This window comes from Setaria viridis, chromosome 2, assembly GCF_005286985.2.
Source record: "Setaria viridis chromosome 2, Setaria_viridis_v4.0, whole genome shotgun sequence".
In the NCBI taxonomy this organism is placed as follows: domain Eukaryota; kingdom Viridiplantae; phylum Streptophyta; class Magnoliopsida; order Poales; family Poaceae; genus Setaria; species Setaria viridis.
The window spans coordinates 5617862-5635414 of record NC_048264.2 but is presented as its reverse complement, the minus strand read 5'-3'; the positions used below and the strand labels follow the sequence as shown (position 1 = coordinate 5635414).

The 17553-nt window shown below is 47.2% G+C and overlaps 1 long non-coding RNA gene across 1 annotated transcript; it reads left to right on the top strand.

The window, feature by feature from the left end:
* The first annotated feature begins 11543 nt into the window (after positions 1-11543).
* Positions 11544-13786, top strand: LOC117845564 (uncharacterized). Its single transcript, XR_011897533.1, has 2 exons — positions 11544-11771; positions 11872-13786. It is a non-coding gene; the product is annotated as an uncharacterized lncRNA (long non-coding RNA).
* The last annotated feature ends 3767 nt before the right edge of the window (positions 13787-17553 follow it).

Genomic DNA, 17553 nt, shown 5'->3' with positions numbered 1-17553 from the left:
ATACGCTCAAAGATGTGGAGAAATTTTACAAATCGTATGCACATGAAGCTGGTTTCTCCATTCGTGTTGGTCAGCACAAGAAGCAAAATGAGGAAATATTAATCAAGCGGTATTATTGTTCAAGGGAAGGGTACAGAAAGGAGAACATAAAAAATATTATTGATGAATCTGGAAAAAAGAGAAACAGGGGTAATAGAAGAATATAATTGGAATGTCCTAGGAAACAGGTCAAATAATATTGGAGCTATTGTTTGTAATTGAGGACAGGATTAAACAGTCAACACATGGGTTGCTTCTTGGACTTGACTCTGCTCTACAACTACATCTACATCAATGATGACCTTTAGGTTCGCATACTTTTGTGGTCCTGCTTCACACTGGTCTGACACATGAGTTTGTGGTCCCATAAAGTTGCAGCTCTGATTGAAGATGCTGTCGAAAACCATTTCGTTTCTAAAAGCTTAGCTAAGATGGTAAATCCACAGGTTAGATACTGTTCATGACCGAAATTGACAGACCTAGACAGACCTGTTCAGGCCGGTCTACCAAACTGGTCAAACCGGTTTGGTCAAAGTGCTCAAAGTGCCAATTGGACTTTACCATTGCCTAGCTCTGATCAAGTAGACCAAAATGCATATGTAGAACGTCCGATTTGGAGTTCGGATGAGAGAGTTAGATCTCGGGAAGATCTGCCTCTTAGGAGACAAGTCAGACAGGTTTGCAAACCGGTTAGGCCGGTTTAGGTCTGTAGAGTCCGAGTAGAAGTTGTATTTTCTCACAAGATTTGTGAGGATTTCGATTCCATTAGAGGCAAGACTTTTTAGGGTATCCAATCGATAAAAACGCATCTTTTATTTTTTGTACCTTTTTCCTTTGCCTAGCTTTTCCAATCTACTATTTGTTCTAAATCCTTCGTCTCTACGTCGACTGGGCATTCTAGGCAGCACGCCGATGCTAGAGCAACCCTTTGTGCGCTTACCCCAGTGGTATCCTTCCCAGGCGAGTGTTCGTTGGTTCGTTGTCGAGTTGCCCCGGCGAACTGGTTTGTGCACGTTCGAGTGCGTTCGTGTGTTGGCCGGATTTTAGCACCAACAGATACCAACCCATAATGATAGAGTAACATCTGAAATGATTGGACTACATGCAATTTTGTGCTTGAGCTAAGCAGGTACTCCCAGTGGTTGAAGCACATCATCGCCGCGGTCGCTGGATGCTGACGGAGGGAGTGTCAGCCGGGTTGGGCCTTAATGTACGAAAGTTAATTCGATTTGGCCTGGCCCGTCCCATCATCACACTGCCTAGCAAGGTAACTCTGAGCCCCACATGGCCCGCCGCCATCCACCACCGGGGGTGGTGCAGAGTACGGCGAGGGGGGGTGCTTATGGGAGGAGAGGGAAAGGCGCGGTGGAGGATGACGAGCTGCCGGAGACGGGGTCCAAGGCGCCGCCTATTCCGACAACCTGCAGGTGGAGTCGAGGTACGATCGATTTGCTTCCCCGCCAAACATTGGCACTCCCTAGTCCCCATTGCTTCCGGCTCACTACGGGAAACAGAAGGTTTGCCGAGTGCCCCGGGCACTCGGCAAAGGCCTAAAAACACTCGACAAAGGCTTTGCCGAGTGTAACACTCGGCAAAGAGCACACGGCAAATTTTGTGTCGGCAAAGACTAGTTTGCCGAGTGTCAAAACTCGAGCACTCGGCAAACATTTTGCCGACGGCCAAAAAACACTCGGCGAACAGATGTACTCGGCGAAATGCGGGATGACGGCGTCGGGGTAGCGGCGGGTTTGCCGAGTGCAAGACGGTAGGCACTCGGCAAACACCGGGTCTTTGCCGAGTGCCAACACTCGGCAAAGACCGGACCTTTGCCGAGTGTCATCCACTTGGCACTCGGCAAACCCGGCCCCTTTGCCGTGTGCTGGGCCCCAGGCACTCGGCAAACCCGGCCCCTTTGCCGAGTGCCTTGACCCTAGCACTCGGCAAAGTTACCTTTCCTGTACCTGGGAACGCCCCCTTTGCCGAGTGTTAAGTCCAAAACACTCGGCAAAGGACCCTCTTTGCCGAGTGTTACACTCGGCAAAGTGACCAGAACCCCCCCTTTTTCGACATTTTGCCACGTATAACGGACCCCTCTCAATTCACAATACACATATCACAGGCATTTGTAATAAACAACCACATGGATAATTCACAACCACAGGCATAATTCATAAACACCACAGGCATAATTCAACATAAGCACGAAATAATCCATAAATCCAAGTTCTTCTCACAATTTAGTTTCCACATTGTTCACAACCAAGTATACTTCCGTGGAGGCTAAGGAGACCACTGCGACAAATCTTGATCTTCATTATTCGAAGCCGCCGATTGATTCTGCACATAGGATAGGACATTCTGAGGTAACATCTAAAGTTGTCAAATTTAAACTATTGAATCTTAAGCACAATGTGTCAAGTGACTCACAGGAGTAGTCGTGGGTGGCTGAGGCGGAGGGAACATCATCGGCGGTGGCGGAGGCAAAGACTGTCCCATGCTCGTAGCAAAGCTCTGCATGTACTGGAACATCTGCTCCATCCTAATCCGGTTTTCCTCCTCCATCCTCCGCCGCATTTCCTCCATCTGCGCCTCCATCTGCGCCTTAATCTCCTCTTGTGCCTTCCTTGATTCTTCCACCTGGGCCTACAATATTTCATTGCAATGTTATAATGCAAAGCTAAAGTATAACAACAAACGAACGATGAATGGAAGAGAAAGAACCTGTAGAGCCTCCATCTGGAACTGTGCAGCGGTGGGTTGTGGGCGTACCGCCGGGCTCGAGTCCATGCTCCTAGCTCGGATCTGGGAGAGAGTGGGAGTAGAGGCCGTGTCGATGACGCCGTCACCAATCCAATATCGGCCATGCTTCTTGCCTCCTCCCACCCTCATCACGATTTCTCCATCAATGTCCTCGGAGCTCGGATCGAAGTTTGGCCCGTGAACCTCCCTAGCCATCTTTGTATACTCGCTGACGCGGCTGTGTATGCTAGGGTGGCTGTACGCCTCGGACGGGTCGTCTGGGTTGAAATCTATATCGGCCGTCGCCTTGCCCTTTTTGGAGAGGACCCATGCCTTGAGCTGGGAGCAAGGTCGGCCATCATGTGACGCCGACTGCGGCAAAATACAAAATCATTAAAAATTACGTAGATCACAAGGTTACAATAAAGAATTGAAGTTGCGTACCCATTTTTCTCTATATTCATCAAGGCTTAGGCTGCCTTGATGGTGTGGTGCAGTCGGCATCTGCAAACGCCGCTGCCGGCAAGCAAGGTGGTTCTCCAACCACCCAGGCTCCAACCACACGTCGACCATCCTCTCCCAGCACGGTATATGCGCACGACACCACCACGGAGGCACCTACATCATCAAGCGTGTGACATATGGAACAAGAAAATAAACCTAATTAATCAGAAATAGTAAGCATCAACGTTCTTTACTTACCCTCATGAATTGGTCCTTAGTCATGTTCATTGTTCTTGCCTCCTCTTTTCTAACCTTCGTACGATTGTATTGAGCGTTGAATTCTATGATGGCCTGGATGCGCGCCTCGTAATGCATGTCCTTCACGAGCTTCTTGGCGGCTACATCACAGACGGCCTTCGCCTTGGCCTCGAACCCCTCCTGGCATCTATAGAAGTCCTGCATATACACGCGTATACAGTTATTATTTCAAGAATGTCGAAAGTAGCTGATGTATTGAGCAATTTAGTACAAGAGTACTTACCCACAGCTCGGCCTTGACCCGCTCCGCTATGTTGGGGAATCTTCTCTGTTGACGATCAGGGACGTCGGGGGTGGCGACGTAGTGGTCCCACGTGTAGGCCGGCTGCAGCTGTCCGGCGTACACCACCAAACCAGGGAAGTGAACCCTGCACAAAAGGCCAAGGATCCCGTTGGCCTTACGGTTGTGGTCACCCCCACTGAGCCTAATCCAACTCCTGCACAAGTCATTAATAGGAATTATTAGTTTTTGTAACTTTCAACATAAGAACAATATTAAGAATATTTAAAGTTACTTACTTGGTCCCAACCGGTTTAATGAGCGGGCGTAAATGCTCAAGTATCGGCCGCTTCGGGAGGGATGAGGGACCTCGCAACCATATCTTGGACTGGGCATCCCCTGCCTCCCCGTCCCCCTCCTGCTCCTGCTGCTCCTCCTCCTCCGCCTCCTCGTCCCCAGAGGCGTGTGCAGAAGGTACCTCCTCCTCCTCCTCCTCCTCCTCCTCCTCCTCCTCCTCCACCTCAGGTTCAGGCGACGGGGGCCTCGCCGCTTTACCCTTCCCTCGAGGCCTCTGGACCACCTCCTCCTCCTCCTCCTCCTCCTCCTCCTCCTCCTCCTCCTCAACCCTACGTCGAGGCCTGCCTCGACGCCTCCCTCGACTGCTCCCTGAACGTGACCCTGACCCTGAACAAGTCCCTGCCGCGGCCAGTCTCTCGCAAATCGACATGAGCTTCCTCATACCGCCCACCATTGCTTAATGACCTGCAATTAAAAAGAGTACACGAGTCAGCATAGGCAAACAAAACATAATTACAAATATATGCAAATTATAATTAAATTAAAGCTAAATTATTACGAATCATACATGTATTAGAAATAATCATCATGATCGGGATTAGCTGGATCATAAGTCTCATCATCACTATCACGCGTGTCGATATAGTCAAGCTCGTGCTCCGAAGAAGGAATGTCGTCATCACTGTCATTAGCTAACTGTAATCGTTGAAGTAATTCTAAGTCCTTCACATTCTGAACCTCGTCTCCACCGTCCTCTGCAGCAACCCTCTCATTGTCTACTTCCATTCCGATCGCTTCGGTTAAATCTATCACAAAACTCCCTTCGAGTCCATCTTCTTGGAATAACTCTCCTTCGTATGTGTCGGGATCTATATTGTAATCTTCATTGTTTGGTACAGGTAGTTTGCCGTGTGGCGATATCTTGTACACAACATCCCAACCCTTAAGACGGCTGTCGGTTTGGCACGGGTATGACAAATAATAAACTTGCGTGGCCTGTTGAGCCACAATATAGACATCGTCTCCTGGTAACCTGGATGACTGTCGAATTTCGACTAGCCCAAGGTTAGGGGCCCGTCTCATGACAGATGGATCAAACCAATGGCATTTGAATATAACTGGATTAAAAGGTTTGCACCCATGAAAAGTGAGTTCGTATATTTCTTCAATTCTTCCGTAGTACTAGACCCCATCGGAGCCTGGCGTGAAAACTCCGGTATTTGTGGTTCTTCGATTGGGCCGACTCTGCTCGTGCCTTGTTGTGTGAAACCTATATCCGTTGACGTCATAACCGGCAAACGACCTGACCCTATAGTCACAGCCATCGGCAACCTGTCTCAACTCGACATTCATAGACGCATCGGTTCGGCCCTGCAAGTACAAACAGGGCGGTTCGTTATATTAATCGTATGCACGAGAATGAGAATGTTCGAAGAAATGAAATTGTACCTTCTGTTTGAACCAAGAAATGAAATCGGGCATTCCATTTCCCTCACCCTCTTTAAGAAGAGTCTCAGCTTCGTGCGGGGCCGGTTGCCTTGATTTACGCCAGAATTGATGATGAAATTGCCTATACCAACGAGAAAGATACGTTTAGGCAAGAGATACCATTAATACGTCGAAACAAGTTTGTCGATGACTTACATCATGTACGGCTCCACTTCAGATAGGTTGGTCAACACATACAGCATGATAGAGCGCCACTCTTCATGGTTAAGGGTCTTGCGGGTCGCACCACTTGCACTTCCGAGTTGCCCTCGGAAAATGCTAAGGCTTAATTCATCTTCGCTGGTATTGTAACGAGGAGGTGGATTATGCACGCTAGGAAGGTTGTTAGCGTAGTATTTCGATGTGAAGTTTGACACCTCCTCCAGAATGTATGCCTCTGCAATGGATGCTTCAATTTTGCACTTATTCTTACATTTAGTTCGAAAAACCTTTTGACATCTCTCAATTGAGTAGCACCAACGACCCTGCACAGGCCCCCCCATTCGTGCTTCATACAGGAGGTGTAGAATCATATGCTGCATTGGATTGAAGAAGCCTGGAGGAAAGATCTTCTCCAACTTACAGAACCTCCCTCCTTTGGGCCCTCATCAGAACGAAATCGGCCTTAGGCTTCCTCCACGACTTGCCAGCTCTTGGAAGCGCCATGTTTAGCTGTGGTTTGTTGCACAATGTCGCTTGATCCACTCTAGCCTTAACGTTATCCTTTGTCTTATCAGGAATGTCCATTATTGTACCAAAAATTGCCTCGGCGATATTTTTTTCCGTGTGCATTACATCAATGTTATGTGGAACAAGGAGATCATCAAAATATGGAAGCTTCCACAAGCACGACTTCTGCGTCCAAGCATGTTGCTCGCCATATCCCAAAAAACCACCTTCTTCATTATTGAACTCAAGAGCGTCTAACTGAGCACGAACTGCGGCCCCTGTCATCATCGGCGGTGCGGGGGCTGTAACTACAACATCTTTGGTAAAGTTCTTCATGTCTCGTCTAAATGGATGGTCAGGAGGGAGGAATTGTCGATGTTTGTCGAACGAAGAATATTTGCCACCTTTCGACAACCAAATGAACTTCAAAGATGCTTTACATACTGGGTATGGGAACTTCCCGTGAACACACCATCCGGAGAAAATCCCATATGCCGGCAAGTCATGCAGTGAGTACTGGTACCAAACATGCATCTTGAAGTTTGTCTTTGTGGATCGGTCATAGGTCCATACCCCTTCCTCCCAAGCACGGAGCAAATCATCAATCAGAGGCTCCATATACACACTCATATTATTCCCCGGATGATCTGGAATTATCAACAACAAGAATATATTATGTCGTTGAAATAGGACGCCGGGTGGGAGATTCATGGGGATAATGAAAATGGGCCAACAGGTGTACGCGGCCACCATTCCATAGGGATTGAACCCATCAGTTGCCAACGCAACGCGTATGTTACGGGCCTCTAGAGCTTTTGCAGGATAAATCGCATCAAAGCTTCTCCAGGCTTCAGCATCGGATGGGTGTACCAGCTTCTCAGGATTATAGCGACGGCCATTTTTGTGCCATGTCATCTGTTTCGCGGATTCTTCAGTCATGAAAAGCCGTTGGATCCTCGGTATGAAAGGAAGACACCGTAGAACCTTCACAGGAATTGCGAGCTACTTTTTCTGACCGTCACCATAGTCAACCTCCAGAAATCTAGACGATTCACACTTCACACAGTATTTTGCTTCCGCATACTCTTTCCTAAATAAGATGCATCCCTTCGGGCAAGCATGTATATGCTCGTATGGCATCTTAAGTGCACGAAGGAGTTTCTGTGCCTCATACATGCTCTTTGGCAAGATGTGACCAACCGGGAGCAGGCTTCCAAAAACTGTCAACATAATATCAAACGCGTCTCGACTCAAACTAAACTGAGACTTCACAGCCATTAGGCGTGCAATGGCATCTAGCTGAGAAACCTTGGTATGGCCGTGAAGGGGTTGCTGTGCCGCAGACAACATTTCGTAATAAGCCTTAGCGGTAGCCTCTGGCTCCTCCTCCCTACGTGCCTCTTCGAAGTGTGCTTCATGATAGTCATTTAACATGTCTCCCACCCCGGCATCATCATCAAATTCCTCGATGCGTTGTCTCAAGACCTCCTCTCTCCCACGGTCAGATTCACCATGGTAGATCCACCTGGTGTAGTCTGACGTAAATCCGTTCTTCACCAGATGTTTGCCCATGTCTAGCTTGGTTTGCCGACGCATGTTTCCACATTTGCTGCACGGACACCAAGTCGATCGAGCTCCATTGACACTTGCAAACGCCCGTTCCAAGAAAGCATCCGTCTTGTCAAGCCATTCATTGGTCAACGTATTCTGACTAGTGCGACCCGTGTACATCCACTGACGATCCTCCATCCTCTACCATTTAAATAAGTAATACAAAATTCACATTGCATATACACGTTCCTATATTGTCTGCTAGGTAAAGATAGGTCCTAATCCCACCCGAGGATGTGTAGGTGGGTTTAGTATCCATGGTCTACTCCGACCCGAGATAAAATTTCGGCAGCACCTCCCCGCTGTTCTCCAAATACACGTCCTTGATAGGAGATTGTGTATCTAGAGAACAACAGGGAGGTGCTGCCGAAATTTTATCTCGGGTCGGAGTAGACCATGGATACTAAACCCACCTACACATCCTCGGGCTGTCCAAAAAACGTGGACAATTCGAAACAGATACGATTATAGATATGCAAAGATCTGCATATTTCCAACCGTATCTCTTTCGAACGGGAGACGCCTATCTAGGTTACGTGATATACGAACATTATACGGAAAGAGAGGTGTAGCATGCCTCACCTTGCTATCCTGCAAAGTGACGAGTCGAGGACGGTCCTTGTAAGCCTCTCCTGCAACAAAAGAAACAAAGCACTGTTTAAGTCAAAATTCCAGCAGCATCTCCCCTGCACGGGGAGGTTTCCAAAACCTGCAACATAATAAACGGCACGATAGCCGACAACCATAATCTCACCAAAGAGTTGGCACGATGGCCAACAACCACAACCAACCACACCTCTATTCCTTTCAACATTTTCTAATTTCTACTCTTCCTTCTTCTCGAATTTTCTAAATCCATACCTCTAATTTATAAAATAAATGCTACCACATCCTACCACCTCTCTAGTATTTTCAACATTTAATTTCTAATTTCTAATTTCATGCATACTCTAATTTATGATGTGTAGCGGCACATAAACTTACCGGAGGGGTGACGGAGGAGCGGGCGCGGGGCGGCGGCGGGGGCGCGGCCTGGCGGCGACGGCGCGGGGCGGCCGAGGGTTGGGGCCGGGGGTCGGGGCCGGCCGGCGCGGGGCGGCCAGGGGCGGCCGGGGCCGGCCGCGGGCGTGTGCGGGGCAGGCCGGCAGCGGGACGCCCGGGGCCGGCCGTGGGCGGCGCGGGCCGGGGGCGGCGTCGGGTGGCCGGGACCAGGCGCGGGCCGGGGGCGGCGTCGGGCGGCCGGGGCGGCGTCGGGCCGGGGCGGCGTCGGGCGGCGCGGGCGGCATCGGGGCGAGCCGCGCGGGACGGGGCGGTGCCGGCGGCGTCGGGCGGTGCGGGTGGTCAGCGGGGCGGGCGGCCGGGGCGGCGCGCGGCGGCGGCGTGGGGCAGGCGGCGCGGGCGGCGAGCGGGGCGGGCGGCGCGGGCGGCTAGCGGGGCGGGCGGCGCGGGCGGCTAGCGGCACGGGCGGTCAGCAGGACGGGCGGCCGGGGCGGCGCATGCGTGTATGTGTGGTTGTGTGCGTGAGGACTTAGCCGATTGGGTGGATATCCGAAACCTTTGCCGAGTGCCCGTGATCTAGCACTCGGCAAAGGGTGTGCCGAGTGCTAGATCAGGGGCACTCGGCAAAGTGTATTTTTTCCCCGAATTTCGTACTGACGCTGCCACGTGGACCCGGGGTGACCTTTGCCGAGTGCCCTTGATCTAGCACTCGGCACACCCTTTGCCGAGTGCTAGATCAGGGGCACTCGGCAAAGTGTATTTTTTTCCCCGAATTTCGTACTGACGCTGCCACGTGGACCCGGGGTGATTTTTGCCGAGTGCCCTAGCGATGACACTCGGCAAACCATGTGTTTGCCGAGTGCCCTACTGCGACACTCGGCAAAACCGTACCTATATTGCATGTGCAACGACACTTTAGTAATTAAAAGTATGTAAACTTTGTGTAAACCTAGTCAAATTCACTAAACATTGCGTATTCCATTTTTTAAGTAATATTGTTCCATTATTTCATGGATTTATAGCTCATATTTAATTTATATCTATTAAATTCATATACGTGCAATTAATGAATAAAAATTACCAAACGGATCTGAAAAATTCCCAAAATTTCACATGAACCAATCTATGTTCTCTATAGCCTATAAAAAAAATTTGGACTCAATGAGAATTACATGTATCGATTCATCTCAAAATCTTACCGGATCCTTCCAACTTCTATGAATCCTCTCCGGAGATGCTTCGAATTCTGAACATCATATGTCAAAACTTGTGCGAAACCTTGTCAATTTTTTACCACAGCCTCTACATATGAAATCATAGCATCTTGCAAAATCTCATGATTTTCAAACTTCGTTTGGATTTTTGAGAATTAAACAATCATTTGGCCACACGTTCGTAGTCGTGTTTCCTTAGCAAAATGTTCGAAATTCCTTTTCATTTTCTGGGTGAGACCTCAATTTGGACTCACTAACATGAATATGATTTTTCCACTCATATTATTCCATTATTCCAATCACTTGCAGTTCAAATTTGACTTAAATCAAAAAATTACTCTAAATGAAATTAATTGATTAAATATAGCAAACAGGTCAAAAAATAGTCCACCTTCTACCATGCAGTGCCAAATACCATACATGTACAGTGTAAAAAGTTTGGAGGGTGGAGGAGGGAAAAAAAATTATTTTTGCCGAGTGTGTCAAAAGACACTCGGCAAACCCTATAGTATGCCGAGTGTGACCCCTGGCACTCGGCATACTACTGGCTTTGCCGAGTGTCCCATCACGACACTCGGCAAACTAATGGCTTTGCCGAGTGCCCCCCGTAGACACTCGGCAAAGCCTAACGTCCGTCACGGAGTCGCGACGGCGACGGCACGGGGAAGTCACGTGCTCGTCAGTTTGCCAAGTGTCCAACTTTGTCGAGTGCCTTGTGGGTGTTTGCCGAGTATTTTTTTGGCGGCACTCGGCAAACCGGTCCTTCGCCGAGTGTATTATGTTTGCCGAGTGTTTTTGGTATTGCACTCGGCAAACCGGCCCTTCGCCGAGTGCCCGAAAAAATACACTTGGCGAAGTAATTACACTCGGCAAATTCGAGGTTTCCCGTAGTGGCTTCCGCGTCTCTGCGTTGAGACAGATGATTCGCAGGAGAATATGCGATCGATTTATGCTAGGACGCTTGAATCTAGCAGAAATGGTTGCCAGTATAACGCTACAATCTTACTCTTGTAGATGTGAGATCAATCATTCCTTTTTTTAATGGCAATACAACCTAGCAGTGTATTTGCAATTTATCATATACAGCAGATGTAGTCAGATAGTTAGGATAACAGTAACACAGATGACAGATGCAAAAATAGCTAGAACCTAGAAGGATGACACTTGGCGCAGCAATAAATTAGATAGGGGAACTATAACAGTCCATGTGATCCGTCAAAACAAGCACGGCATACAAAATGTTCATGCAAGTTACAAATTTGGAATATCTATTTGCTTCATCCACAAGCAGTTGCCTTTCATAGGCCAAGGCTTTGCAGAATTCCTTGTTTGTGGGTGTTCAAGTTGTATTTGCTTTGTTGTCCTTAGCTTTCTTGGTCAAATGTTAGTATGTCATCACAACCACCCACCATTTCGTTTTTACCACGGTTGTTCACTACTATATATGCCTGTTGCGCAATTCTTGTGGCCAACGTAACAGACTCATGTTTCGGTCAAGTCAAAGAAACACTTCTTTTAGGCAAAACTCCTTCCTTGTCAATATTTTTCCATTGTAGAGACCAACTGCTCCACCACTCACCATCAGACCCATCTATATTAATGGCCCATCAACCTCTTTTTGCTTTCAACGTCTTTGCCTCTTGGGCCACATTCTCGTTCAATTTTAACATCCATAATAGTATCTCTCTACACACAGGTTAGCTATCCACAATTTTCACCTAATCCGATTGACGGTATGTTCTTACAACCGCTAAGCTAAATCTTTGCTCACGATCCAAAGTTCATCATCTAATCTCTCATGCATACTGTTATATCTTACCTTTTTCTGAGCAGGGGAGCGATACTTGAACTCTAATGGCAGAATTGGTCAGTTCTGCAATTGTCCAGGAGACAGTTGGCCAAATCCTATCTGGTCTGGTTCAAAATTATGAGGAAAAAGAGGAATCAAATAAGAAAAGAAACTTGGAGAGACTAGAGATGGCACACATCAGGCTGGAGGCTGCTCTTGAGACATCTAATAAGTGGCAGATCACTGATGCATCCTTATTGCGTTGGCATAGGAAGCTGAAGCGTGCTGCTCAAGAGTGTAATGACACACTACACAAATGCAAGCAGAGAATCCTAGAGGACGAAGAAATGGAATGGGAGGTAAAGAATTCCTCCCTCCCTAATCGTATTGTGCACGCTACCAAGTCATTTGCTCTCTCCATATTTAAACACAATGACAATGACTTGGGAAGATCCATTGCTCAAAGATTTGAGTGGTATGCAGATGGTGCTAGTGAGTTTCTGAGATTCATAGAGCTCGGTGGCACACCACGCTGTCACATGCCCTTCGAATCTCTTGTCAAAAACCTTTTTGCAGGCAAGGAACTACATCATAAAATTGTTCGAGGAAACGAGTATCCTTTGTTTCAATTATGGTTGACTGCCATCCGTAATCCAGTGCATGGAATAGTTGTTAGCCTAACATTTACCCAATATGATGGTACACCAGAGGGTAATATCTGCATTAGTATGATGGTACAGCTCTCGGAGAGTATTGACATAGTTGGGATCGCAGTTAAGTGCCTTCAGTTATTTGCCCCTCATTTAAAGTGTAAATTTGAAAATATTAGAAATGAACTTACTCAACTGCCCAATGAAGACTTCTCATGGGGGCCCTCTTTTTATTCGGACCATAAAGAACATTGGGACAAAATCCATAGCTTGTCTTCTCAGTTGGTTCGGCCCAACCCATTTTGTTGCAAGGAGCATGGACGGCATGAGGTTCGATGTTTTAGCAACATGGACATGGCTGGATTATCAGATGGTTTCCTAGAACCGGTAATACAATTTGCTTTGCATTGCCACGTCTCACTACCTATGTACAGAAAACAGAAGACCTCACTATCTGAAGACCTAATTTCTTTGCAAGATTATCCATATCTGAAAGCTGGGATCGCCTTTTCGCCCCATGGCTCTTTAGATGACATGCTGCTAGGGAATAGGAGTTCTGAGATAGCGGCGATAGTCCGCAAGGAGCAACATTTCTTGCATACAGACATTACCCTAGAACAGCTGGAAGAGATTATGTTGCCAAAGGCAATAGATTACTTCCTCCAGAATGCCGAAGCAAAGGTTTACCAAATGATTTGGAAGTCTAAACATGGCTTTGCACTTATTCAGGTTGAGAAGCCATGCATGAGCGCATGGAGATCAAGCATGAGAAGACGGAGCACTTCTGGGGGAGCTAGGAAAGGAAAGCTGTTTCAAGGATATGATGAGGAGCTCATTAGAAATCGGATACGTCTCTGTCACTGGCTTGACTCATGGTTTACATATGTGCCTGTCCGGTTGCAAAGGTCGCTCATGAATTGGATTCGGAAAGAAAAAGAAATTTTGATAGCAGCACCACAGTTACTACACCTGAAATTCTAAATCATTTCATTAAAAGGGTAAAGAAAAACAAAACCACAACAGCTCTGGGATCTAGAAGTGCTATGTTCTACATTAGGAACCTATGCAACTGTGGCACATCACTTGTTCTTGGTTTCAATTTGTGTGTCTAGCTTGTATGTATGATGTTTGGTTCTCAGCAGTTGAGTATACGCTCGGAATTACTCAATTACATGGGAGATCAAAATGCAGTGCATTTGTAAGTGTAGACTTATAAGTGTAGGATCATCACTTGTTCTTATTTTCTATGTGACTTTCGAGTGTGTAGCTACTTTCACTAAGAACTTTTTAGTAATTGGGTCATTTTGCATCCTTGTGAGCCCAAGTTGCAGTCTGAATATGTTTCATTCCTGGAATATGTTATCGGCCTCCTTTTTGTGTATTGGATGGATAGGTTTCCTGTCAGGGGATTTCCCTTTGGTAAAAAAGGAAAAAGAAAAAGAAAAAGAAAACTGCAGTTGCCGTTCAAGAAATGTTTCGGTTGCTCAACCAAAGTCAGCCAAAGAATGGATTGCTAGGACAGCGTTGACCACGCTCAGACAACTTGACATGCCTCGATGAATGGACTCGTCCTGTCCCTAGCACACTTCTTCAAGGCCAGGAAACAGGATGCATAGACAAAATACCGGAGACTAGGAGAAAGGCAGGCTGTCACCGCACTGATGAGGGTGTCTGGTGAGGGGTGGGTGTGGTCGAGTTCCTTCCTTGTACAATGATGCATAGATGGGGAGATGTTCAGAGCTTTATATTTGTTTCATTCTCCGGTCCTCGTCAGCTATCCAACCACTCTCCGTATGATTTCCTACACAGATGTTGACCACGTAAGATAATGTCCGTTGGGCAATTATATATGCAACAGATGACAAGTACTCAAATGCAAAGTGTCATGTTGCTGTTAAATTCGACAATATATAAACTGAGGTGACTTGAAGTCCAAGAACAATCCTTTTGCTAGAACCAGTAATTCAATTTACTTTCCATTGTCAAGTCTCATTATTTTTATAGCATACAGGAGACCTCACTGTCCGAAGACCTAATATGCAGTTATCCATATCTGAAAGTTGGAATCTCCTTTTGTGCCCCCATGGCTCTTTAGAGGACATGTTTCCGGCGCTCTATTTTCCTGTTTTGTTTGGGAGCAGAAGCGTAGCCTCATTTCTTCAATTAAGGTTGCCCCTAAATTATCCTTGCTCAAGTTTAGTTCATTCATATATCAGTGGATCGGAACATGATAGCCAACCAGCTAGTTCTTTTATTAATAATGGATAAAGTCCCGACTTCAACCTCTTCATAACAGAGGTACCAGTTCACGATTATTACAAAATGTAGCTAAAGTTATTAAACAGTACTTATCATGGACAGCACATAAGAACTTGTTCCAAGTTATTAACACAACATCATTTTTTGTGATCCATATTGCCCAACAAAGTGCCAAAGACCCAGATAACAAATTTAGTAATTAGGATACCACTTCTGGCACGCCATGGCCTGTATACGGGCTCTCTGACTTCCTGTAAAGAGCAGAAGGCATCATCAGTATCATCATTGCATTGATTTTGCTTGAAGATCACCCACATTTAGGACAAGTAGCACAATGTATGTACTTCCAAACACGATGAGGTGCACCTCTCATTTTGGAATCAGTAGAACAGGCTAATACTACCAAATTCATCTAATTACTCAGGTCACTACCGGAAACAGTAACTTTGCCGAGTGCCCTAGGCACTCGGCGAAGGGCCAAATACACTCGGCAAAGGGTTTGCCGAGTGTAACACTCGGCGAACCTTACTCGGCAAAGTTTTTCTCGGCAAACAGTGTGTTTGCCGAGTGTCGACCATCGGGCACTCGGCAAAGCCTTTGCCGAGTGCCGCAATACACTCGGTAAAATATGACACTCGGTACAAAGACGTTAACGGGCTGTCACGGCGATGGAAGCTTTGCCGAGTGTCTGACGGCCAACACTCGGCGAAGTCTACATCTTTGCCGAGTGTTTCCCTAAATACACTCGGCGAACTTTTCAGGTTTGCCGAGTGTTTCCCTAAATACACTCGGCGAACTTTCCATCTTTGCCGAGTGTTTCCCTAATTACACTCGGCGAAGTTTCCATATTTGCCGAGTGTATTTAATAAAACACTCGGCAAAGATGCCCGGCCCGCCATTTTTTTATGCCCCCTTTGCCGAGTGTATTTAATAAAACACTCGGCAAAATGGCCTTTGTTTGCCGAGTGCCTACCCTATGGCACTCGGCAAACAAGCAATTCCGCCAAATTGTTTGGCCCCTTTGCCGAGTGTTTGGAGAATACACTCGGCAAACCCGTCTACTACTACCAGAAATGGCCTCTTTGCCGAGTGTTAACACTCGGCAAAGTGTCATAATTCCTGCTACAAAATAGAAATGTTAGGTATAAAGGACCCCTCTCAAAAAACAACCACAGATACACAGGCATATTAATGGTAGCACAAGCATATAAATTGCACCACAGGATTCACAAGCACACAAATAGCATTCATAAGTTCTCGTCTAAATAAGTAATTCACAAGTTTTGCATCACAAACACAGAAATGACAAGTCACTGAGGAGGATGAGGAGGACGTGCAGGTGGCCACTGCCCCCAAGAAGATTCTGCATTGGACGCCGCCGATTGATTCTGCACAAATGTAGGTAAAGAGATTTCATAGTCTAAACAAGTAATTCTAGTGGAAGTAAGTCTAGATTGATTGTAAGGTTGAGATTGACTCACAGGAGTAGCTGCAGGAGGTGGTGGAGGTGGCGGGAAGAGGTTCGGTGGCATAGGTGGTGGAGTTTGACCTAAACTGTGGAACACACTCTGCATGTATTGGAACATCTGCTCCGTCCTCTGCCTTTCAAGCTGCCGATCCGCCTCGATCCTCGCCTCTAGTTCCTCTCGGCGCTTCCGTTCTACCTCCACCTGGGCCTACAATATTTCATCCCAACCACTTATTGTCAAGCAAAAGGTAAGTACAAAATGAATGAAAAATTAAAGAAACACAACTAACCTGCAGAGCCTGCATCTGTAGCTGTGCAGCGGTAGGCCGTGGCCGTATCGCGGGGCTCGAGTCCGTGCTCCTTGCTCGGATCTGGGAGAGAGTGGGAGTACTGGCAGTGTCGATCACGCTATCTCCAATCCAATACCTGCCATGCTTCTTCCCTCCTCCTACCCTCATCACTATTTCAGCATCGATATCCTGAGAGCTCGGATCGAACTCTGGCCCGTGAACCTCCCTCGCCATGGCTGTGTACTCGGTGATGCGGCTGTGGATGCTGGGATGGCTGTACGCCTCGGGCGGGTCCTCCGGGTTGAAGTCGATGTCTGCCGTGGCCTTGCCCTTTTTGGACATAACCCATGCCTTGAACCGGGAGCACTCCTGACCATCATGTGATGAAGTCTGCAGAAAAAATGTAAAATGATTACAAAATATGCAGTATTATGTCTGAGAAAACAGAAATGAATTCACGTACCCATTTTTCCTTGTACTCATCAAGGCTCAGGCTGCCTTGATGGTGTGATGCATATGGCATCTGCAGACGCCGCTCCCGGCAGGCATTGTGGTTCTCCAACCACCCAGGCTGCAACCACACGTCCACCATTTTTTCCTAGCACCGGGTAAAGGATCGGCACCACCACGGAGGCACCTATATGAAGTGTGTGACATATAAATAACGGAATTAAGCGTAATTAATCTCTCAAATAGTAAATATAGTCTTTATGTACGTACCGCCATGAATTCTTCCTTGGTCAGGTTCATTGTCCTGGCCTCTTCTTTTTTGATCCTCATCCTTTTGTATTCAGCATAAAAGTCGATGATGGCCTGAACGCGCGCCTCGTAGTGCATGTCCTTAACAAGCTTCTTAGCGGCTTGTTCAATCACGGAGGCCGCCCTAGCCTCGAAGCCCTCCTGACATCTATAAAAGTCCTGCGTATAGACGGCAAGCATACAATTATTATATCAAGAATGTATTAAGCAATGTAGTGCTGCGAAGACTTACCCACAGCTCGGCCTTCACCCGCTCCACCTTGTTCGCAAACTGCATGTGGTCACGACCACCGACGTCGG